The sequence below is a fragment of the Salmo salar genome, chromosome 09, assembly GCF_965601325.2.
Source record: "Salmo salar chromosome 09, fSalSal1, whole genome shotgun sequence".
NCBI classification, from domain to species: domain Eukaryota; kingdom Metazoa; phylum Chordata; class Actinopteri; order Salmoniformes; family Salmonidae; genus Salmo; species Salmo salar.
In genome coordinates, this window is record NC_138299.1 from 112913429 (window position 1) to 112936318 (window position 22890).

Sequence of the window (22890 nt, forward strand, 5' to 3'; positions counted from 1 at the left end):
TGGCTGAGTGGGTCCTGGATCAGAGCTAGCTGGCTGAGTGGGACCTGGATCGGAGCTAGCTGGCTGAGTGGGACCAGCTGGCTGAGTGGGTCCTGGATCGGAGCTAGCTGGCTGAGTGGGACCAGCTGGCTGAGTAGGACCTGGATCGGAGCTAGCTGGCTGAGTGGGACCAGCTGGCTGAGTGGGACCTGGATCGGAGCTAGCTGGCTGAGTGGGACCAGCTGGCTGAGTGACACCTGGATCGGAGCTAGCTGGCTGAGTGGGACCTGGATCGGAGCTAGATCGCTGAGTGGGACCTGGATCGGAGCTAGCTGGCTGAGTGGGCCCTGGATCGGAGCTAGCTGGCTGAGAGGGACCTGGATCGAAGCTAGCTGGCTGAGTGGGACCTGGATCGGAGCTAGCTGGCTGAGGGGGTCTAGCTGGCTGAGTGGGACCAGCTGGCTGAGTGGGACCTGGATCGGAGCTAGCTGGCTGAGTGGGACCTGGATCGGAGCTAGCTGGCTGAGTGGGACCTGGATCGGAGCTAGCTGGCTGAGTGGGACCTGGATCGGAGCTAGCTGGCTGAGTGGGACCTGGATCGGAGCTAGCTGGCTGAGTGGGACCTGGATCGGAGCTAGCTGGCTGAGTGGGACCTGGATCGGAGCTAGCTGGCTGAGTGGGTCCTGGATCGGAGCTAGCTGGCTGATTGGGACTAGCTGGCTGAGTGGGACCTGGATCGGAGCTAGCTGGCTGAGTGGGACTAGCTGGCTGAGTGGGACCTGGATCGGCGCTAGCTGGCTGAGTGGGACCTGGATCGGAGCTAGCTGGCTGAGTGGGACTAGCTGGCTGAGTGGGACCTGGATCGGAGCTAGCTGGCTGAGTGGGACCTGGATCGGAGCTAGCTGGCTGAGTGGGACCTGGATCGGAGCTAGCTGGCTGAGTGGGACCTGGATCGGAGCTAGCTGGCTGAGTGGGACCTGGATCGGAGCTAGCTGGCTGAGTGGGACCTGGATCGGAGCTAGCTGGCTGAGTGGGTCCTGGATCGGAGCTAGCTGGCTGAGTGGGTCCTGGATCGGAGCTAGCTGGCAGAGTGGGACTAGCTGGCTGAGTAGGACCTGGATCGGAGCTAGCTGGCTGAGTGGGACCAGCTGGCTGAGTGGGACCTGGATCGGAGCTAGCTGGCTGAGTGGGACCTGGATCGGAGCTAGCTGGCTGAGTGGGTCTAGCTGGCTGAGTGGGACCTGGATCGGAGCTAGCTGGCTGAGTGGGTCCTGGATCGGAGCTAGCTGGCTGAGTGGGACCTGGATCGGAGCTAGCTGGCTGAGTGGGTCCTGGATCAGAGCTAGCTGGCTGAGTGGGACCTGGATCGGAGCTAGCTGGCTGAGTGGGACCAGCTGGCTGAGTGGGTCCTGGATCGGAGCTAGCTGGCTGAGTGGGACCAGCTGGCTGAGTAGGACCTGGATCGGAGCTAGCTGGCTGAGTGGGACCAGCTGGCTGAGTGGGACCTGGATCAGAGCTAGCTGGCTGAGTGGGACCTGGATCGGTGCTAGACGGCTGAGTGGGACCTGGATCGGAGCTAGCTGGCTGAGGGGGTCTAGCTGGCTGAGTGGGACCAGCTGGCTGAGTGGGACCAGCTGGCTGAGTGGGACCTGGATCGGAGCTAGCTGGCTGAGTGGGACCAGCTGGCTGAGTGGGTCCTGGATCGGAGCTAGCTGGCTGAGTGGGACCAGCTGGCTGAGTAGGACCTGGATCGGAGCTAGCTGGCTGAGTGGGACCAGCTGGCTGAGTGGGACCTGGATCGGAGCTAGCTGGCTGAGTGGGACCTGGATCGGAGCTAGCTGGCTGAGTGGGTCCTGGATCGGAGCTAGCTGGCTGAGTGGGTCCTGGATCGGAGCTAGCTGGCAGAGTGGGACTAGCTGGCTGAGTAGGACCTGGATCGGAGCTAGCTGGCTGAGTGGGACCAGCTGGCTGAGTGGGACCTGGATCGGAGCTAGCTGGCTGAGTGGGACCTGGATCGGAGCTAGCTGGCTGAGTGGGTCTAGCTGGCTGAGTGGGACCTGGATCGGAGCTAGCTGGCTGAGTGGGTCCTGGATCGGAGCTAGCTGGCTGAGTGGGACCTGGATCGGAGCTAGCTGGCTGAGTGGGTCCTGGATCAGAGCTAGCTGGCTGAGTGGGACCTGGATCGGAGCTAGCTGGCTGAGTGGGACCAGCTGGCTGAGTGGGTCCTGGATCGGAGCTAGCTGGCTGAGTGGGACCAGCTGGCTGAGTAGGACCTGGATCGGAGCTAGCTGGCTGAGTGGGACCAGCTGGCTGAGTGGGACCTGGATCAGAGCTAGCTGGCTGAGTGGGACCTGGATCGGTGCTAGACGGCTGAGTGGGACCTGGATCGGAGCTAGCTGGCTGAGTGGGACCAGCTGGCTGAGTGGGTCCTGGATCGGAGCTAGCTGGCTGAGTGGGACCAGCTGGCTGAGTAGGACCTGGATCGGAGCTAGCTGGCTGAGTGGGACCAGCTGGCTGAGTGGGACCTGGATCGGAGCTAGCTGGCTGAGTGGGACCAGCTGGCTGAGTGACACCTGGATCGGAGCTAGCTGGCTGAGTGGGACCTGGATCGGAGCTAGATCGCTGAGTGGGACCTGGATCGGAGCTAGCTGGCTGAGTGGGCCCTGGATCGGAGCTAGCTGGCTGAGTGGGACCTGGATCGGAGCTAGCTGGCTGAGGGGGTCTAGCTGGCTGAGTGGGACCAGCTGGCTGAGTGGGACCTGGATCGGAGCTAGCTGGCTGAGTGGGACCTGGATCGGAGCTAGCTGGCTGAGTGGGACCTGGATCGGAGCTAGCTGGCTGAGTGGGACCTGGATCGGAGCTAGCTGGCTGAGTGGGACCTGGATCGGAGCTAGCTGGCTGAGTGGGACCTGGATCGGAGCTAGCTGGCTGAGTGGGACCTGGATCGGAGCTAGCTGGCTGAGTGGGACCTGGATCGGAGCTAGCTGGCTGAGTGGGACCTGGATCGGAGCTAGCTGGCTGAGTGGGTCCTGGATCGGAGCTAGCTGGCTGAGTGGGTCCTGGATCGGAGCTAGCTGGCTGATTGGGACTAGCTGGCTGAGTGGGACCTGGATCGGAGCTAGCTGGCTGAGTGGGACTAGCTGGCTGAGTGGGACCTGGATCGGCGCTAGCTGGCTGAGTGGGACCTGGATCGAAGCTAGCTGGCTGAGTGGGACTAGCTGGCTGAGTGGGACCTGGATCGGAGCTAGCTGGCTGAGTGGGACCTGGATCGGAGCTAGCTGGCTGAGTGGGACCTGGATCGGAGCTAGCTGGCTGAGTGGGACCTGGATCGGAGCTAGCTGGCTGAGTGGGACCTGGATCGGAGCTAGCTGGCTGAGTGGGTCCTGGATCGGAGCTAGCTGGCTGAGTGGGTCCTGGATCGGAGCTAGCTGGCAGAGTGCGACTAGCTGGCTGAGTAGGACCTGGATCGGAGCTAGCTGGCTGAGTGGGACCAGCTGGCTGAGTGGGACCTGGATCGGAGCTAGCTGGCTGAGTGGGACCTGGATCGGAGCTAGCTGGCTGAGTGGGTCTAGCTGGCTGAGTGGGACCTGGATCGGAGCTAGCTGGCTGAGTGGGACCAGCTGGCTGAGTGGGACCTGGATCGGAGCTAGCTGGCTGAGTGGGACCTGGATCGGAGCTAGCTGGCTGATTGGGACCTGGATCGGAGCTAGCTGGCTGAGTGGGACCTGGATCGGAGCAAGCTGGCTGAGTGGGACCTGGATCGGAGCTAGCTGGCTGAGTGGGACCTGGATCGGAGCTAGCTGGCTGAGTGGGTCCTGGATCGGAGCTAGCTGGCTGAGTGGGACCTGGATCGGAGCTAGCTGGCTGAGTGGGTCCTGGATCAGAGCTAGCTGGCTGAGTGGGACCTGGATCGGAGCTAGCTGGCTGAGTGGGACCTGGATCGGAGCTAGCTGGCTGAGTGGGTCCTGGATCGGAGCTAGCTGGCTGAGTGGGACCTGGATCGGAGCTAGCTGGCTGAGTGGGTCCTGGATCGGAGCTAGCTGGCTGAGTGGGACCTGGATCGGTGCTAGACGGCTGAGTGGGACCTGGATCGGAGCTAGCTGGCTGAGGGGGTCTAGCTGGCTGAGTGGGACCAGCTGGCTGAGTGGGACCAGCTGGCTGAGTGGGACCTGGATCGGAGCTAGCTGGCTGAGTGGGACCAGCTGGCTGAGTGGGTCCTGGATCGGAGCTAGCTGGCTGAGTGGGACCAGCTGGCTGAGTGGGACCAGCTGGCTGAGTGGGAGCTGGATCGGAGCTAGCTGGCTGAGTGGGACCAGCTGGCTGAGTGGGTCCTGGATCGGAGCTAGCTGGCTGAGTGGGACCAGCTGGCTGAGTAGGACCTGGATCGGAGCTAGCTGGCTGAGTGGGACCAGCTGGCTGAGTGGGACCTGGATCGGAGCTAGCTGGCTGAGTGGGACCAGCTGGCTGAGTGGGACCTGGATCGGAGCTAGCTGGCTGAGTGGGACCTGGATCGGAGCTAGCTGGCTGAGTGGGTCCTGGATCGGAGCTAGCTGGCTGAGTGGGTCCTGGATCGGAGCTAGCTGGCTGATTGGGACTAGCTGGCTGAGTGGGACCTGGATCGGAGCTAGCTGGCTGAGTGGGACTAGCTGGCTGAGTGGGACCTGGATCGGCGCTAGCTGGCTGAGTGGGACCTGGATCGGAGCTAGCTGGCTGAGTGGGACTAGCTGGCTGAGTGGGACCTGGATCGGAGCTAGCTGGCTGAGTGGGACCTGGATCGGAGCTAGCTGGCTGAGTGGGACCTGGATCGGAGCTAGCTGGCTGAGTGGGACCTGGATCGGAGCTAGCTGGCTGAGTGGGACCTGGATCGGAGCTAGCTGGCTGAGTGGGTCCTGGATCGGAGCTAGCTGGCTGAGTGGGTCCTGGATCGGAGCTAGCTGGCAGAGTGCGACTAGCTGGCTGAGTAGGACCTGGATCGGAGCTAGCTGGCTGAGTGGGACCAGCTGGCTGAGTGGGACCTGGATCGGAGCTAGCTGGCTGAGTGGGACCTGGATCGGAGCTAGCTGGCTGAGTGGGTCTAGCTGGCTGAGTGGGACCTGGATCGGAGCTAGCTGGCTGAGTGGGACCAGCTGGCTGAGTGGGACCTGGATCGGAGCTAGCTGGCTGAGTGGGACCTGGATCGGAGCTAGCTGGCTGATTGGGACCTGGATCGGAGCTAGCTGGCTGAGTGGGACCTGGATCGGAGCAAGCTGGCTGAGTGGGACCTGGATCGGAGCTAGCTGGCTGAGTGGGACCTGGATCGGAGCTAGCTGGCTGAGTGGGTCCTGGATCGGAGCTAGCTGGCTGAGTGGGACCTGGATCGGAGCTAGCTGGCTGAGTGGGTCCTGGATCAGAGCTAGCTGGCTGAGTGGGACCTGGATCGGAGCTAGCTGGCTGAGTGGGACCAGCTGGCTGAGTGGGTCCTGGATCGGAGCTAGCTGGCTGAGTGGGACCAGCTGGCTGAGTAGGACCTGGATCGGAGCTAGCTGGCTGAGTGGGACCAGCTGGCTGAGTGGGACCTGGATCGGAGCTAGCTGGCTGAGTGGGACCTGGATCGGTGCTAGACGGCTGAGTGGGACCTGGATCGGAGCTAGCTGGCTGAGGGGGTCTAGCTGGCTGAGTGGGACCAGCTGGCTGAGTGGGACCAGCTGGCTGAGTGGGACCTGGATCGGAGCTAGCTGGCTGAGTGGGACCAGCTGGCTGAGTGGGTCCTGGATCGGAGCTAGCTGGCTGAGTGGGACCAGCTGGCTGAGTGGGACCAGCTGGCTGAGTGGGACCTGGATCGGAGCTAGCTGGCTGAGTGGGACCAGCTGGCTGAGTGGGTCCTGGATCGGAGCTAGCTGGCTGAGTGGGACCAGCTGGCTGAGTAGGACCTGGATCGGAGCTAGCTGGCTGAGTGGGACCAGCTGGCTGAGTGGGACCTGGATCGGAGCTAGCTGGCTGAGTGGGACCAGCTGGCTGAGTGGGACCTGGATCGGAGCTAGCTGGCTGAGTGGGACCTGGATCGGAGCTAGATGGCTGCGTGGGACCTGGATCAGAGCTAGCTGGCTGAGTGGGCCCTGGATCGGAGCTAGCTGGCTGAGTGGGACCTGGATCGGAGCTAGCTGGCTGAGGGGGACCAGCTGGCTGAGTGGGACCAGCTGGCTGAGTGGGACCAGCTGGCTGAGTGGGACCTGGATCGGAGCTAGCTGGCTGAGTGGGACCTGGATCGGAGCTAGATGGCTGAGTGGGACCTGGATCGGAGCTAGCTGGCTGAGTGGGACCTGGATCGGAGCTAGATGGCTGAGTGGGGCCTGGATCGGAGCTAGCTGGCTGAGGGGGACCAGCTGGCTGAGTGGGACCAGCTGGCTGAGTGGGACCAGCTGGCTGAGTGGGACCTGGATCGGAGCTAGCTGGCTGAGTGGGACCTGGATCGGAGCTAGATGGCTGAGTGGGACCTGGATCGGAGCTAGCTGGCTGAGTGGGACCTGGATCGGAGCTAGCTGGCTGAGTGGGACCTGGATCGGAGCTAGCTGGCTGAGTGGGACCTGGATCGGAGCTAGCTGGCTGAGTGGGACCTGGATCGGAGCTAGCTGGCTGAGTGGGACTAGCTGGCTGAGTAGGACCTGGATCAGAGCTAGCTGGCTGAGTGGGTCCTGGATCGGAGCTAGCTGGCTGAGTGGGACCTGGATCGGAGCTAGCTGGCTGATTGGGACTAGCTGGCTGAGTGGGACCTGGATCGGAGCTAGCTGGCTGAGTGGGACCAGCTGGCTGAGTGGGACCTGGATCGGAGCTAGCTGGCTGAGTGGGACCAGCTGGCTGAGTGGGTCCTGGATCGGAGCTAGCTGGCTGAGTGGGACCAGCTGGCTGAGTGGGACCAGCTGGCTGAGTGGGACCTGGATCGGAGCTAGCTGGCTGAGTGGGACCAGCTGGCTGAGTGGGTCCTGGATCGGAGCTAGCTGGCTGAGTGGGACCAGCTGGCTGAGTGGGACCAGCTGGCTGAGTGGGACCTGGATCGGAGCTAGCTGGCTGAGTGGGACCAGCTGGCTGAGTGGGTCCTGGATCGGAGCTAGCTGGCTGAGTGGGACCAGCTGGCTGAGTAGGACCTGGATCGGAGCTAGCTGGCTGAGTGGGACCAGCTGGCTGAGTGGGACCTGGATCGGAGCTAGCTGGCTGAGTGGGACCAGCTGGCTGAGTGGGACCTGGATCGGAGCTAGCTGGCTGAGTGGGACCTGGATCGGAGCTAGATGGCTGCGTGGGACCTGGATCAGAGCTAGCTGGCTGAGTGGGCCCTGGATCGGAGCTAGCTGGCTGAGTGGGACCTGGATCGGAGCTAGCTGGCTGAGGGGGACCAGCTGGCTGAGTGGGACGCTGGCGGGGCCAGCTGGCTGAGTGGGACCAGCTGGCTGAGTGGGACCTGGATCGGAGCTAGCTGGCTGAGTGGGACCTGGATCGGAGCTAGCTGGCTGAGTGGGACCTGGATCGGAGCCAGCTGGCTGAGTGGGACCTGGATAGCCCTGGCTGGCTGAGTGGGACCTGGATCGGAGCTAAGCTGGCTGAGTGGGACCTGGATCGGAGCTAGCTGGCTGAGTGGGACCTGGATCGGAGCTAGCTGGCTGAGTGGGACCTGGATCGGAGCTAGCTGGCTGAGTGGGACCTGGATCGGAGCTAGCTGGCTGAGTGGGACTAGCTGGCTGAGTGGGACCTGGATCGGAGCTAGCTGGCTGAGTGGGACCAGCTGGCTGAGTGGGACCTGGATCGGAGCTAGCTGGCTGAGTGGGACCTGGATCGGAGCTAGCTGGCTGAGTGGGACCTGGATCGGAGCTAGCTGGCTGAGTGGGTCCTGGATCGGAGCTAGCTGGCTGAGTGGGACCAGCTGGCTGAGTGGGACCTGGATCGGAGCTAGCTGGCTGAGTGAGACCTGGATCGGAGCTAGCTGGCTCAGTGGGACCTGGATCGGAGCTAGCTGGCTGAGTGGGACTAGCTGGCTGAGTGGGACCTGGATCGGAGCTAGCTGGCTGAGTGGGTCCTGGATCAGAGCTAGCTGGCTGAGTGGGACCTGGATCGGAGCTAGCTGGCTGAGTGGGTCCTGGATCGGAGCTAGCTGGCTGAGTGGGACCTGGATCGGAGCTAGCTGGCTGAGTGGCCCTGCTGGCTGAGTGGGACCTGGATCGGAGCTAGCTGGCTGAGTGGGACCTGGATCGGAGCTAGCTGGCTGAGTGGGACCTGGATCGGAGCTAGCTGGCTGAGTGGGACCTGGATCGGAGCTAGCTGGCTGAGTGGGACCTGGATCGGAGCTAGCTGGCTGAGTGGGACCTGGATCGGAGCTAGCTGGCTGAGTGGGTCCTGGATCGGAGCTAGCTGGCTGAGTGGGTCCTGGATCGGAGCTAGCTGGCTGAGTTGGACTAGCTGGCTGAGAAGGACCTGGATCGGAGCTAGCTGGCTGAGTGGGACCAGCTGGCTGAGTGGGACCTGGATCGGAGCTAGCTGGCTGATTGGGACTAGCTGGCTGAGTGGGACCTGGATCGGAGCTAGCTGGCTGAGTGGGACTGCTGGCTGAGTGGGACCTGGATCGGAGCTAGCTGGCTGAGTGGGACCTGGATCGGAGCTTGCTAGCAAGCTGATTGGGACCTGGATCGGAGCTAGCTGGCTGAGTGGGACCTGGATCGGAGCTAGCTGGCTGAGTGGGACCTGGATCGGAGCTAGCTGGCTGATTGGGACCTGGATCGGAGCTAGCTGGCTGATTGGGACCTGGATCGGAGCTAGCTGGCTGATTGAGACCTGGATCGGAGCTAGCTGGCTGATTGGGACCTGGATCGGAGCTAGCTGGCTGATTGGGACCTGGATCGGACCTAGCTGGCTGAGTGGGACCTGGATCGGACCTAGCTGGCTGAGTGGGACCTGGATCGGAGCTAGCTGGCTGAGTGGGTCCTGGATCGGAGCTAGCTGGCTGAGTGGCTTTAGCTGGCTGAGTGGGACCTGGATCGGAGCTAGCTGGCTGAGTGGGACCAGCTGGCTGAGTGGGACCTGGATCGGAGCTAGCTGGCTGAGTGGAACCTGGATCGGAGCTAGCTGGCTGAGTGGGACCTGGATCGGAGCTAGCTGGCTGAGTGGGACCTGGATCGGAGCTAGCTGGCTGAGTGGGACCTGAATCGGAGCTAGCTGGCTCAGTGGGACCTGGATCGGAGCTAGCTGGCTGAGTGGAACCTGGATCGGAGCTAGCTGGCTGAGTGGGACTAGCTGGCCGAGTGGGACCTGGATCGGAGCTAGCTGGCTGAGTGGGACCAGCTGGCTGAGTGGGACCTGGATCGGAGCTAGCTGGCTGAGTGGGACCTGGATCGGAGCTAGCTGGCTGATTGGGACCTGGATCGGACCTAGCTGGCTGAGTGGGACCTGGATCGGAGCTAGATGGCTGAGTGGGTCCTGGATCGGAGCTAGCTGGCTGAGTGGGACCTGGACCGGAGCTAGCTGGCTGAGTGGGACCAGCTGGCTGAGTGGGACCTGGATCGGAGCTAGTTGGCTGAGTGGGTCCTGGATCGGAGCTAGCTGGCTGAGTGGGACTAGCTGGCTGAGTGGGACCTGGATCGGAGCTAGTTGGCTGAGTGGGACCAGCTGGCTGAGTGGGACCTGGATCGGAGCTAGCTGGCTGAGTGGGACCTGGATCGGAGCTAGCTGGCTGAGTGGGACCTGGATCGGAGCTAGATGGCTGAGTGGGTCCTGGATCGGAGCTAGCTGGCTGAGTGGGACCTGGATCGGAGCTAGCTGGCTGAGTGGGACCAGCTGGCTGAGTGGGACCTGGATCGGAGCTAGTTGGCTGAGTGGGTCCTGGATCGGAGCTAGCTGGCTGAGTGGGACTAGCTGGCTGAGTGGGACCTGGATCGGAGCTAGCTGGCTGAGTGGGTCCTGGATCGGAGCTAGCTGGCTGAGTGGGACCTGGATCGGAGCTAGCTGGCTGAGTGGGACCTGGATCGGAGCTAGCTGGCTGAGTGGGTCCTGGATCGGAGCTAGCTGGCTGAGTGGGACCTGGATCGGAGCTAGCTGGCTGAGTGGGACCTGGATCGGAGCTAGCTGGCTGAGTGGGTCCTGGATCGGAGCTAGCTGGCTGAGTGGGATTAGCTGGCTGAGTAGGACCTGGATCGGAGCTAGCTGGATGAGTGGGACCAGCTGGCTGAGTGGGACCTGGATCGGAGCTAGCTGGCTGAGTGGGACCTGGATCGGAGCTAGCTGGCTGAGTGGGACCTGGATCGGAGCTAGCTGGCTGAGTGGGTCCTGGATCGGAGCTAGCTGGCTGAGTGGGACTAGCTGGCTGAGTAGGACCTGGATCGGAGCTAGCTGGATGAGTGGGACCAGCTGGCTGAGTGGGACCTGGATCGGAGCTAGCTGGCTGAGTGGGACCTGGATCGGAGCTAGCTCGCTGAGTGGGTCCTGGATCGGAGCTAGCTGGCTGAGTGGGTCCTGGATCGGAGCTAGCTGGCTGAGTGGGACTAGCTGGCTGAGTGGGACCTGGATCGGCGCTAGCTGGCTGAGTGGGTCCTGGATCAGAGCTAGCTGGCTGAGTGGGACCTGGATCGGAGCTAGCTGGCTGAGTGGGTCCTGGATCGGAGCTAGCTGGCTGAGGGGGTCTAGCTGGCTGAGTGGGACCTGGATCGGAGCTAGCTGGCTGAGTGGGACCAGCTGGCTGAGTGGGACCTGGATCGGAGCTAGCTGGCTGAGTGGGCCCAGCTGGCTGAGTGGGACCTGGATCGGAGCTAGCTGGCTGAGTGGGTCCTGGATCGGAGCTAGCTGGCTGAGTGGGACCTGGATCGGAGCTAGCTGGCTGAGTGGGACCTGGATAGCCCTGGCTGGCTGAGTGGGACTAGCTGGCTGAGTGGGTCCTGGATCGGAGCTAGCTGGCTGAGTGGGCCTTGGATCGGAGCTAGCTGGCTGAGTGGGACCTGGATCGGAGCTAGCTGGCTGAGTGGGACCTGGATCGGAGCTAGCTGGCTGAGTGGGACTAGCTGGCTGACTGGGACCTGGATCGGAGCTAGCTGGCTGAGTGGGACCTGGATCGGAGCTAGCTGGCTGAGTGGGACCTGGATCGGAGCTAGCTGGCTGAGTGGGACCTGGATCGGAGCTAGCTGGCTGAGTGGGACCTGGATAGCCCTGGCTGGCTGAGTGGGACCTGGATCGGATCTAGCTGGCTGAGTGGGTCCTGGATCGGAGCTAGCTGGCTGAGTGGGTCCTGGATCGGAGCTAGCTGGCTGAGTGGGTCCTGGATCGGAGCTCGCTGGCTGAGTGGGACCTGGATTGGAGCTCGCTGGCTGAGTGGGACCAGCTGGCTGAGTGGGACCCGGATCGGCGCTAGCTGGCTGAGTGGGTCCTGGATCGGAGCTAGCTGGCTGAGTGGGACCTGGATCGGAGCTAGCTGGCTGAGTGGGACCAGCTGGCTGAGTGGGACCTGGATCGGAGCTAGCTGGCTGAGTGGGACTAGCTGGCTGAGTGGGACCTGGATCGGAGCTAGCTGGCTGAGTGGGACCTGGATCGGAGCTAGCTGGCTGAGTGGGACCTGGATCGGAGCTAGCTGGCTGAGTGGGACCTGGATCGGAGCTAGCTGGCTGAGTGGGACCTGGATCGGAGCTAGCTGGCTGAGTGGGACCTGGATCGGAGCTAGCTGGCTGAGTGGGACCTGGATAGCCCTGGCTGGCTGAGTGGGACCTGGATAGCCCTGGCTGGCTGAGTGGGACCTGGATCGGATCTAGCTGGCTGAGTGGGTCCTGGATCGGAGCTAGCTGGCTGAGTGGGACCTGGATCGGCGCTAGCTGGCTGAGTGGGTCCTGGATCGGAGCTAGCTGGCTGAGTGGGACCTGGATCGGAGCTAGCTGGCTGAGTGGGACCTGGATCGGAGCTAGCTGGCTGAGTGGGTCCTGGATCGGAGCTAGCTGGCTGAGTGGGATTAGCTGGCTGAGTAGGACCTGGATCGGAGCTAGCTGGATGAGTGGGACCAGCTGGCTGAGTGGGACCTGGATCGGAGCTAGCTGGCTGAGTGGGACCTGGATCGGAGCTAGCTGGCTGAGTGGGACCTGGATCGGAGCTAGCTGGCTGAGTGGGTCCTGGATCGGAGCTAGCTGGCTGAGTGGGACTAGCTGGCTGAGTAGGACCTGGATCGGAGCTAGCTGGATGAGTGGGACCAGCTGGCTGAGTGGGACCTGGATCGGAGCTAGCTGGCTGAGTGGGACCTGGATCGGAGCTAGCTCGCTGAGTGGGTCCTGGATCGGAGATAGCTGGCTGAGTGGGTCCTGGATCGGAGCTAGCTGGCTGAGTGGGACATGGATCGGAGCTAGCTGGCTGAGTGGGACTAGCTGGCTGAGTGGGACCTGGATCGGCGCTAGCTGGCTGAGTGGGTCCTGGATCAGAGCTAGCTGGCTGAGTGGGACCAGCTGGCTGAGTGGGACCTGGATCGGAGCTAGCTGGCTGAGTGGGACTAGCTGGCTGAGTGGGACCTGGATCGGAGCTAGCTGGCTGAGTGGGACCTGGATCGGAGCTAGCTGGCTGAGTGGGACCTGGATCAGAGCTAGCTGGCTGAGTGGGACCTGGATCGGAGCTAGCTGGCTGAGTGGGACCTGGATCGGAGCTAGCTGGCTGAGTGGGACCTGGATCGGAGCTGGCTGGCTGAGTGGGACCTGGATAGCCCTGGCTGGCTGAGTGGGACCTGGATAGCCCTGGCTGGCTGAGTGGGACCTGGATCGGATCTAGCTGGCTGAGTGGGTCCTGGATCGGAGCTAGCTGGCTGAGTGGGACCTGGATCGGCGCTAGCTGGCTGAGTGGGTCCTGGATCAGAGCTAGCTGGCTGAGTGGGACCAGCTGGCTGATGAGACCTGGATCGGCGCTAGCTGGCTGAGTGGGACCTGGATCGGAGCTAGCTGGCTGAGTGGGACCTGGATCGGAGCTAGCTGGCTGAGTGGGACCTGGATCGGAGCCAGCTGGCTGAGTGGGTCCTGGATCGGAGCTAGCTGGCTGAGTGGGACTAGCTGGCTGAGTAGGACCTGGATCGGAGCTAGCTGGCTGAGTGGGACCAGCTGGCTGAGTGGGACCTGGATCGGAGCTAGCTGGCTGAGTGGGACCTGGATCGGAGCTAGCTCGCTGAGTGGGTCCTGGATCGGAGCTAGCTGGCTGAGTGGGACCTGGATCGGAGCTAGCTGGCTGACTGGGACCAGCTGGCTGAGTGGGACCTGGATCGGAGCTAGCAGGCTGAGTGGGACCAGCTGGCTGAGTGGGACCTGGATCGGCGCTAGCTGGCTGAGTGGGTCCTGGATCGGAGCTAGCTGGCTGAGTGGGACTAGCTGGCTGAGTGGGACCTGGATCGGAGCTAGCTGGCTGAGTGGGTCCTGGATCAGAGCTAGCTGGCTGAGTGGGTCCTGGATCGGAGCTAGCTGGCTGAGTGGGACCTGGATCGGAGCTAGCTGGCTGAGTGGGACCAGCTGGCTGACTGGGACCTGGATCGGAGCTAGCAGGCTGAGTGGGACCAGCTGGCTGAGTGGTACCTGGATCGGCGCTAGCTGGCTGAGTGGGTCCTGGATCGGAGCTAGCTGGCTGAGTGGGACTAGCTGGCTGAGTGGGACCTGGATTGGAGCTAGCTGGCTGAGTGGGACCAGCTGGCTGAGTGGGACCTGGATCGGAGCTAGCTGGCTGAGTGGGACCTGGATCGGAGCTAGCTGGCTGAGTGGGACCTGGATCGGAGCTAGCTGGCTGAGTGGGTCCTGGATCGGAGCTAGCTGGCTGAGTGGGACCTGGATCGGAGCTAGCTGGCTGAGTGGGACTAGCTGGCTGAGTGGGACCTGGATCGGAGCTAGCTGGCTGAGTGGGACCTGGATCGGAGCTAGCTGGCTGAGTGGGACCAGCTGGCTGAGTGGGACCTGGATCGGAGCTAGCTGGCTGAGTGGGACCTGGATCGGAGCTAGCTGGCTGAGTGGGACCTGGATCGGAGCTAGCTGGCTGAGTGGGACCTGGATAGCCCTGGCTGGCTGAGTGGGACTAGCTGGCTGAGTGGGTCCTGGATCGGAGCTAGCTGGCTGAGTGGGCCTGGATCGGAGCTAGCTGGCTGAGTGGGACCTGGATCGGAGCTAGCTGGCTGAGTGGGACCTGGATCGGAGCTAGCTGGCTGAGTGGGACTAGCTGGCTGAGTGGGACCTGGATCGGAGCTAGCTGGCTGAGTGGGACCTGGATCGGAGCTAGCTGGCTGAGTGGGACCTGGATCGGAGCTAGCTGGCTGAGTGGGACCTGGATCGGAGCTAGCTGGCTGAGTGGGACCTGGATAGCCCTGGCTGGCTGAGTGGGACCTGGATCGGAGCTAGCTGGCTGAGTGGGACCTGGATCGGAGCTAGCTGGCTGAGTGGGTCCTGGATCGGAGCTAGCTGGCTGAGTGGGTCCTGGATCGGAGCTCGCTGGCTGAGTGGGACCTGGATTGGAGCTCGCTGGCTGAGTGGGACCAGCTGGCTGAGTGGGACCCGGATCGGCGCTAGCTGGCTGAGTGGGTCCTGGATCGGAGCTAGCTGGCTGAGTGGGACCTGGATCGGAGCTAGCTGGCTGAGTGGGACCAGCTGGCTGAGTGGGACCTGGATCGGAGCTAGCTGGCTGAGTGGGACTAGCTGGCTGAGTGGGACCTGGATCGGAGCTAGCTGGCTGAGTGGGACCTGGATCGGAGCTAGCTGGCTGAGTGGGACCTGGATCGGAGCTAGCTGGCTGAGTGGGACCTGGATCGGAGCTAGCTGGCTGAGTGGGACCTGGATCGGAGCTAGCTGGCTGAGTGGGACCTGGATCGGAGCTAGCTGGCTGAGTGGGACCTGGATAGCCCTGGCTGGCTGAGTGGGACCTGGATAGCCCTGGCTGGCTGAGTGGGACCTGGATCGGATCTAGCTGGCTGAGTGGGTCCTGGATCGGAGCTAGCTGGCTGAGTGGGACCTGGATCGGCGCTAGCTGGCTGAGTGGGTCCTGGATCGGAGCTAGCTGGCTGAGTGGGACCTGGATCGGAGCTAGCTGGCTGAGTGGGACCTGGATCGGAGCTAGCTGGCTGAGTGGGTCCTGGATCGGAGCTAGCTGGCTGAGTGGGATTAGCTGGCTGAGTAGGACCTGGATCGGAGCTAGCTGGATGAGTGGGACCAGCTGGCTGAGTGGGACCTGGATCGGAGCTAGCTGGCTGAGTGGGACCTGGATCGGAGCTAGCTGGCTGAGTGGGACCTGGATCGGAGCTAGCTGGCTGAGTGGGTCCTGGATCGGAGCTAGCTGGCTGAGTGGGACTAGCTGGCTGAGTAGGACCTGGATCGGAGCTAGCTGGATGAGTGGGACCAGCTGGCTGAGTGGGACCTGGATCGGAGCTAGCTGGCTGAGTGGGACCTGGATCGGAGCTAGCTCGCTGAGTGGGTCCTGGATCGGAGATAGCTGGCTGAGTGGGTCCTGGATCGGAGCTAGCTGGCTGAGTGGGACATGGATCGGAGCTAGCTGGCTGAGTGGGACTAGCTGGCTGAGTGGGACCTGGATCGGCGCTAGCTGGCTGAGTGGGTCCTGGATCAGAGCTAGCTGGCTGAGTGGGACCAGCTGGCTGAGTGGGACCTGGATCGGAGCTAGCTGGCTGAGTGGGACTAGCTGGCTGAGTGGGACCTGGATCGGAGCTAGCTGGCTGAGTGGGACCTGGATCGGAGCTAGCTGGCTGAGTGGGACCTGGATCAGAGCTAGCTGGCTGAGTGGGACCTGGATCGGAGCTAGCTGGCTGAGTGGGACCTGGATCGGAGCTAGCTGGCTGAGTGGGACCTGGATCGGAGCTGGCTGGCTGAGTGGGACCTGGATCGGAGCTAGCTGGCTGAGTGGGACCTGGATCGGAGCTAGCTGGCTGAGTGGGACCTGGATCGGAGCTAGCTGGCTGAGTGGGACCTGGATCGGCGCTAGCTGGCTGAGTGGGACCTGGATCGGAGCTAGCTGGCTGAGTGGGACCAGCTGGCTGAGTGGGACCTGGATCGGAGCTAGCTGGCTGAGTGGGACCTGGATCGGAGCTAGCTGGCTGAGTGGGACCTGGATCGGAGCTAGCTGGCTGAGTGGGACCTGGATCGGAGCTAGCTGGCTGAGTGGGTCCTGGATCGGAGCTAGCTGGCTGAGTGGGACTAGCTGGCTGAGTAGGACCTGGATCGGAGCTAGCTGGCTGAGTGGGACCAGCTGGCTGAGTGGGACCTGGATCGGAGCTAGCTGGCTGAGTGGGACCTGGATCGGAGCTAGCTGGCTGAGTGGGACCTGGATCGGAGCTAGCTGGCTGAGTGGGACCTGGATCGGAGCTAGCTGGCTGAGTGGGACCAGCTGGCTGAGTGGGACCTGGATCGGAGCTAGCTGGCTGAGTGGGACCAGCTGGCTGAGTGGGACCTGGATCGGCGCTAGCTGGCTGAGTGGGTCCTGGATCGGAGCTAGCTGGCTGAGTGGGACTAGCTGGCTGAGTGGGACCTGGATCGGAGCTAGCTGGCTGAGTGGGTCCTGGATCAGAGCTAGCTGGCTGAGTGGGTCCTGGATCGGAGCTAGCTGGCTGAGTGGGACCTGGATCGGAGCTAGCTGGCTGAGTGGGACCAGCTGGCTGAGTGGGACCTGGATCGGAGCTAGCAGGCTGAGTGGGACCAGCTGGCTGAGTGGGACCTGGATCGGCGCTAGCTGGCTGAGTGGGTCCTGGATCGGAGCTAGCTGGCTGAGTGGGACTAGCTGGCTGAGTGGGACCTGGATCGGAGCTAGCTGGCTGAGTGGGACCAGCTGGCTGAGTGGGACCTGGATCGGAGCTAGCTGGCTGAGTGGGACCTGGATCGGAGCTAGCTGGCTGAGTGGGACCTGGATCGGAGCTAGCTGGCTGAGTGGGTCCTGGATCGGAGCTAGCTGGCTGAGTGGGACCTGGATCGGAGCTAGCTGGCTGAGTGGGACTAGCTGGCTGAGTGGGACCTGGATCGGAGCTAGCTGGCTGAGTGGGACCAGCTGGCTGAGTGGGACCTGGATCGGCGCTAGCTGGCTGAGTGGGACCTGGATCGGAGCTAGCTGGCTGAGTGGGACCTGGATCGGAGCTAGCTGGCTGAGTGGAACTAGCTGGCTGAGTGGGACCTGGATCGGAGCTAGCTGGCTGAGTGGGACCTGGATCGGAGCTAGCTGGCTGAGTGGGACCTGGATCGGAGCTAGCTGGCTGAGTGGGACCTGGATCGGAGCTAGCTGGCTGGCTGAGTGGGACCTGGATCGGATCTAGCTGGCTGAGTGGGTCCTGGATCGGAGCTAGCTGGCTGAGTGGGACCTGGATCGGAGCTAGCTGGCTGAGTGGGACCTGGATCGGAGCTAGCTGGCTGAGTGGGACTAGCTGGCTGAGTGGGACCTGGATCGGAGCTAGCTGGCTGAGTGGGTCCTGGATCGGAGCTAGCTGGCTGAGTGGGACCTGGATCGGAGCTAGCTGGCTGAGTGCGACCTGGATCGGAGCTAGCTGGCTCATTTGGATTAGCTGGCTGAGTGGGACCTGGATCGGAGCTAGCTGGCTGAGTGGGACCTGGATCGGAGCTAGCTGGCTGAGTGGGACCTGGATCGGAGCTAGCTGGCTGAGTGGGACCTGGATCGGAGCTAGCTGGCTGAGTGGGACCTGGATAGCCCTGGCTGGCTGAGTGGGACCTGGATCGGAGCTAGCTGGCTGAGTGGGTCCTGGATCGGAGCTAGCTGGCTGAGTGGGTCCTGGATCGGAGCTAGCTGGCTGAGTGGGTCCTGGATCAGAGCTCGCTGGCTGAGTGGGACCTGGATCGGAGCTAGCTGGCTGAGTGGGACCAGATGGCTGAGTGGGACCTGGATCGGCGCTAGCTGGCTGAGTGGGACCTGGATCGGAGCTAGCTGGCTGAGTGGGACCTGGATCGGAGCTAGCTGGCTGAGTGGGACCTGGATCGGAGCTAGCTGGCTGAGTGGGTCCTGGATCGGAGCTAGCTGGCTGAGTGGGACTAGCTGGCTGAGTGGGACCTGGATCGGAGCTAGCTGGCTGAGTGGGTCCTGGATCGGAGCTAGCTGGCTGAGTGGGTCCTGGATCGGAGCTAGCTGGCTGAGTGGGTCCTGGATCGGAGCTAGCTGGCTGAGTGGGTCCTGGATCGGAGCTAGCTGGCTGAGTGGGTCCTGGATCGGAGCTAGCTGGCTGAGTGGGTCCTGGATCGGAGCTAGCTGGCTGAGTGGGACCAGCTGGCTGAGTGGGACCAGGATCGGCGCTAGCTGGCTGAGTGGGACCTGGATCGGAGCTAGCTGGCTGAGTGGGACCTGGATCGGAGCTAGCTGGCTGAGTGGGACTAGCTGGCTGAGTGGGACCTGGATCGGAGCTAGCTGGCTGAGTGGGCCCTGGATCGGAGCTAGCTGGCTGAGTGGGACCTGGATCGGAGCTAGCTGGCTGAGTGGGACTAGCTGGCTGAGTGGGACCTGGATCGGAGCTAGCTGGCTGAGTGGGACCAGCTGGCTGAGTGGGACCTGGATCGGAGCTAGCTGGCTGAGTGGGACCTGGATCGGAGCTAGCTGGCTGAGTGGGACCTGGATCGGAGCTAGCTGGCTGAGTGGGACCTGGATAGCCCTGGCTGGCTGAGTGGGACCTGGATCGGAGCTAGCTGGCTGAGTGGGTCCTGGATCGGAGCTAGCTGGCTGAGTGGGTCCTGGATCGGAGCTAGCTGGCTGAGTGGGTCCTGGATCGGAGCTAGCTGGCTGAGTGGGACCTGGATCGGAGCTAGCTGGCTGAGTGGGACTAGCTGGCTGAGTGGGACCTGGATCGGAGCTAGCTGGCTGAGTGGGACCAGCTGGCTGAGTGGGACCTGGATGGGAGCTAGCTGGCTGAGTGGGACCTGGATCGGAGCTAGCTGGCTGAGTGGGTCCTGGATCGGAGCTAGCTGGCTGAGTGGGTCCTGGATCGGAGCTAGCTGGCTGAGTGGGTCCTGGATCGGAGCTAGCTGGCTGAGTGGGACCTGGATCGGAGCTAGCTGGCTGAGGGCGGCTAGCTGGCTGAGTGGGACCTGGATCGGAGCTAGCTGGCTGAGTGGGACTAGCTGGCTGAGTGGGCCCTGGATCGGAGCTAGCTGGCTGAGTGGGACCTGGATCGGAGCTAGCTGGCTGAGTGGGACCTGGATCGGAGCTAGCTGGCTGAGGGGGACCAGCTGGCTGAGTGGGACCTGGATCGGAGCTAGCTGGCTGAGTGGGACCAGCTGGCTGAGTGGGACCTGGATCGGAGCTAGCTGGCTGAGTGGGACCTGGATCGGAGCTAGCTGGCTGAGTGGGTCCTGGATCAGAGCTAGCTGGCTGAGTGGGTCCTGGATCGGAGCTAGCTGGCTGAGTGGGACCTGGATCGGAGCTAGCTGGCTGAGTGGGACCAGCTGGCTGAGTGGGCCCTGGATCGGAGCTAGCAGGCTGAGTGGGACCAGCTGGCTGAGTGGGACCTGGATCGGCGCTAGCTGGCTGAGTGGGTCCTGGATCGGAGCTAGCTGGCTGAGTGGGACTAGCTGGCTGAGTGGGACCTGGATCGGAGCTAGCTGGCTGAGTGGGACCAGCTGGCTGAGTGGGACCTGGATCGGAGCTAGCTGGCTGAGTGGGACTAGCTGGCTGAGTGGGACTTGGATCGGAGCTAGCTGGCTGAGTGGGACCAGCTGGCTGAGTGGGACCTGGATCGGAGCTAGCTGGCTGAGTGGGACTAGCTGGCTGAGTGGGACTTGGATCGGAGCTAGCTGGCTGAGTGGGACCAGCTGGCTGAGTGGGCCCAGCTGGCTGAGTGGGACCAGCTGGCTGAGTGGGACCTGGATCGGCGCTAGCTGGCTGAGTGGGACCTGGATCGGAGCTAGCTGGCTGAGTGGGACCTGGATCGGAGCTAGCTGGCTGAGTGGGACTAGCTGGCTGAGTGGGACCTGGATCGGAGCTAGCTGGCTGAGTGGGCCCTGGATCGGAGCTAGCTGGCTGAGTGGGACCTGGATCGGAGCTAGCTGGCTGAGTGGGACCTGGATCGGAGCTAGCTGGCTGAGTGGGACCAGCTGGCTGAGTGGGACCTGGATCGGCGCTAGCTGGCTGAGTGGGACCTGGATCGGAGCTAGCTGGCTGAGTGGGACCTGGATCGGAGCTAGCTGGCTGAGTGGGTCCTGGATCGGAGCTAGCTGGCTGAGTGGGACTAGCTGGCTGAGTGGGACCTGGATCGGAGCTAGCTGGCTGAGTGGGACCAGCTGGCTGAGTGGGACCTGGATCGGAGCTAGCTGGCTGAGTGGGACCTGGATCGGAGCTAGCTGGCTGAGTGGGCCCTGGATCGGAGCTAGCTGGCTGAGTGGGACCTGGATCGGAGCTAGCTGGCTGAGTGGGACCTGGATCGGAGCTAGCTGGCTGAGTGGGACTAGCTGGCTGAGTGGGACCTGGATCGGAGCTAGCTGGCTGAGTGGGTCCTGGATCGGAGCTAGCTGGCTGAGTGGGTCCTGGATCGGAGCTAGCTGGCTGAGTGGGACCAGCTGGCTGAGTGGGCCCTGGATCGGAGCTAGCAGGCTGAGTGGGACCAGCTGGCTGAGTGGGACCTGGATCGGCGCTAGCTGGCTGAGTGGGTCCTGGATCGGAGCTAGCTGGCTGAGTGGGACTAGCTGGCTGAGTGGGACCTGGATCGGAGCTAGCTGGCTGAGTGGGACCAGCTGGCTGAGTGGGACCTGGATCGGAGCTAGCTGGCTGAGTGGGACTAGCTGGCTGAGTGGGACTTGGATCGGAGCTAGCTGGCTGAGTGGGACCAGCTGGCTGAGTGGGACCTGGATCGGAGCTAGCTGGCTGAGTGGGACTAGCTGGCTGAGTGGGACTTGGATCGGAGCTAGCTGGCTGAGTGGGACCAGCTGGCTGAGTGGGACCAGCTGGCTGAGTGGGACCAGCTGGCTGAGTGGGACCTGGATCGGCGCTAGCTGGCTGAGTGGGACCTGGATCGGAGCTAGCTGGCTGAGTGGGACCTGGATCGGAGCTAGCTGGCTGAGTGGGACTAGCTGGCTGAGTGGGACCTGGATCGGAGCTAGCTGGCTGAGTGGGCCCTGGATCGGAGCTAGCTGGCTGAGTGGGACCTGGATCGGAGCTAGCTGGCTGAGTGGGACCTGGATCGGAGCTAGCTGGCTGAGTGGGACCAGCTGGCTGAGTGGGACCTGGATCGGCGCTAGCTGGCTGAGTGGGACCTGGATCGGAGCTAGCTGGCTGAGTGGGACCTGGATCGGAGCTAGCTGGCTGAGTGGGTCCTGGATCGGAGCTAGCTGGCTGAGTGGGACTAGCTGGCTGAGTGGGACCTGGATCGGAGCTAGCTGGCTGAGTGGGCCCTGGATCGGAGCTAGCTGGCTGAGTGGGACCTGGATCGGAGCTAGCTGGCTGAGTGGGACCTGGATCGGAGCTAGCTGGCTGAGTGGGACTAGCTGGCTGTGGGACCTGGATCGGAGCTAGCTGGCTGAGTGGGACCAGCTGGCTGAGTGGGACCTGGATCGGAGCTAGCTGGCTGAGTGGGACCTGGATCGGAGCTAGCTGGCTGAGTGGGACCTGGATCGGAGCTAGCTGGCTGAGTGGGACCTGGATCGGAGCTAGCTGGCTGAGTGGGACCTGGATCAGAGCTAGCTGGCTGAGTGGGACCCGTTCAAACCTTCCTTGGTAGCATATGAGATGTGACGGATGTGTCTGGCCTCTACTACCAATACAGCGTATCGATTATGTGGAGCCATGTAACTACTGTTACGCATTATAACTTGGGAGGTTGCAATAACTCAACTTGATAGATTGCTAGTTAGCAATATTTGCGCGATCAAGTCAGTAGCTAGCTATAGCTAACGTTAGCCCACCTCAATCAACACAAGCTAATGCTAGCTAAGTGTCAGCATCCCAAATATATCTAGCTACTAGTTAGCTAGCTAGCTATGCAGTACCAAAGTTAGAGAAAATAGTCTAGACGCGTTGTTGAAAATCTATTTGTTTTGATGATGATGCTGTTGCTAACTAGCTAGCCAGACAGCCTCTTCTAACCCAACAGCAGCGGGGCTTGTGGCTTTCCACCTTCACCCTCCCGTTTCAGCATTTTGGCAAGCTCACTGCGCATGGCCACTGAATGAAAAAATTGAAACATTGCAAAGCGAATTGATGTAGAAAACGCACATCCACCCATTCCGCCACAAGGGAAGAGAGAGGAGCAGATTAAGAATTCCCACACAGGAAGCGGAATGATCTAACTTTCCGACAGCTAGCTTTCAGACCATCAACAACCCGTTGAAAGCGCCACAACACAACAATAACGCAGAGAACACGTCATACCAGCAAGACAGGCCGTGGCAGCCATAGCCAGGCCACTAGAGCCGAATAAACTTTTCCTTTAAATCCCGTCCTAACATGGTCACTCTCTCTGACCCCTGCCTACAGCGAACTGAAGCCGGAACTCGTCGAAATCTTGCAGTGAAGTATGAAATCATTTTGGCATGTACCTGTTTTTGTCGTCAAATCAAACGACCGCACGAATTCATCAGATTTCTTCAGCAGTCCCCTAGCCAGACAATGAAATCAAAACGTCCGATCATCAATTCTAATCATGATCGTGACGTATACGCAGACAGGAGCCAATTAGATCTCGAAATCAGGGCTGTGACATTCAACCCAGTGATGTCCCGCCCAGCGATGACTTTGTGGGGAGGAGAAAGAAAACATTTATACTGAACAAAAATATAAATGCAACATCCAAAGTGTTGATCCCATGTTTCATGAACTGAAATAAAATATCCCAGAAGTGTTCCATACCCACAAGAAAGCATATTTATCTTATTTTTTACCAAATTTGTTAACATCCCTGTTAGTGAGCAAATCCCCCTTTGCCAAAATAATCCATCCACTTGACATGTGTGGCATATCAAGAAGCTGATTAAAGAGCATGATAAT

The 22890-nt window shown here is 62.3% G+C and overlaps 1 protein-coding gene across 4 annotated transcripts in view; it reads right to left on the reverse strand.

Moving 5' to 3' along the window:
• The window catches only part of hdx (highly divergent homeobox), a 62730-nt gene extending 40154 nt beyond the window's left edge, over nucleotides 1–22576 (reverse strand). For all 4 annotated transcript variants that reach the window (XM_082956123.1, XM_082956122.1, XM_014213346.3 and 1 more), the window contains exon 1: nucleotides 22443–22576. The gene's annotated coding sequence lies outside the window, so the exon portion shown is untranslated. The remainder of the gene's footprint in view (nucleotides 1–22442) is intronic.
• Between the last annotated feature and the right edge of the window lie 314 nt (nucleotides 22577–22890).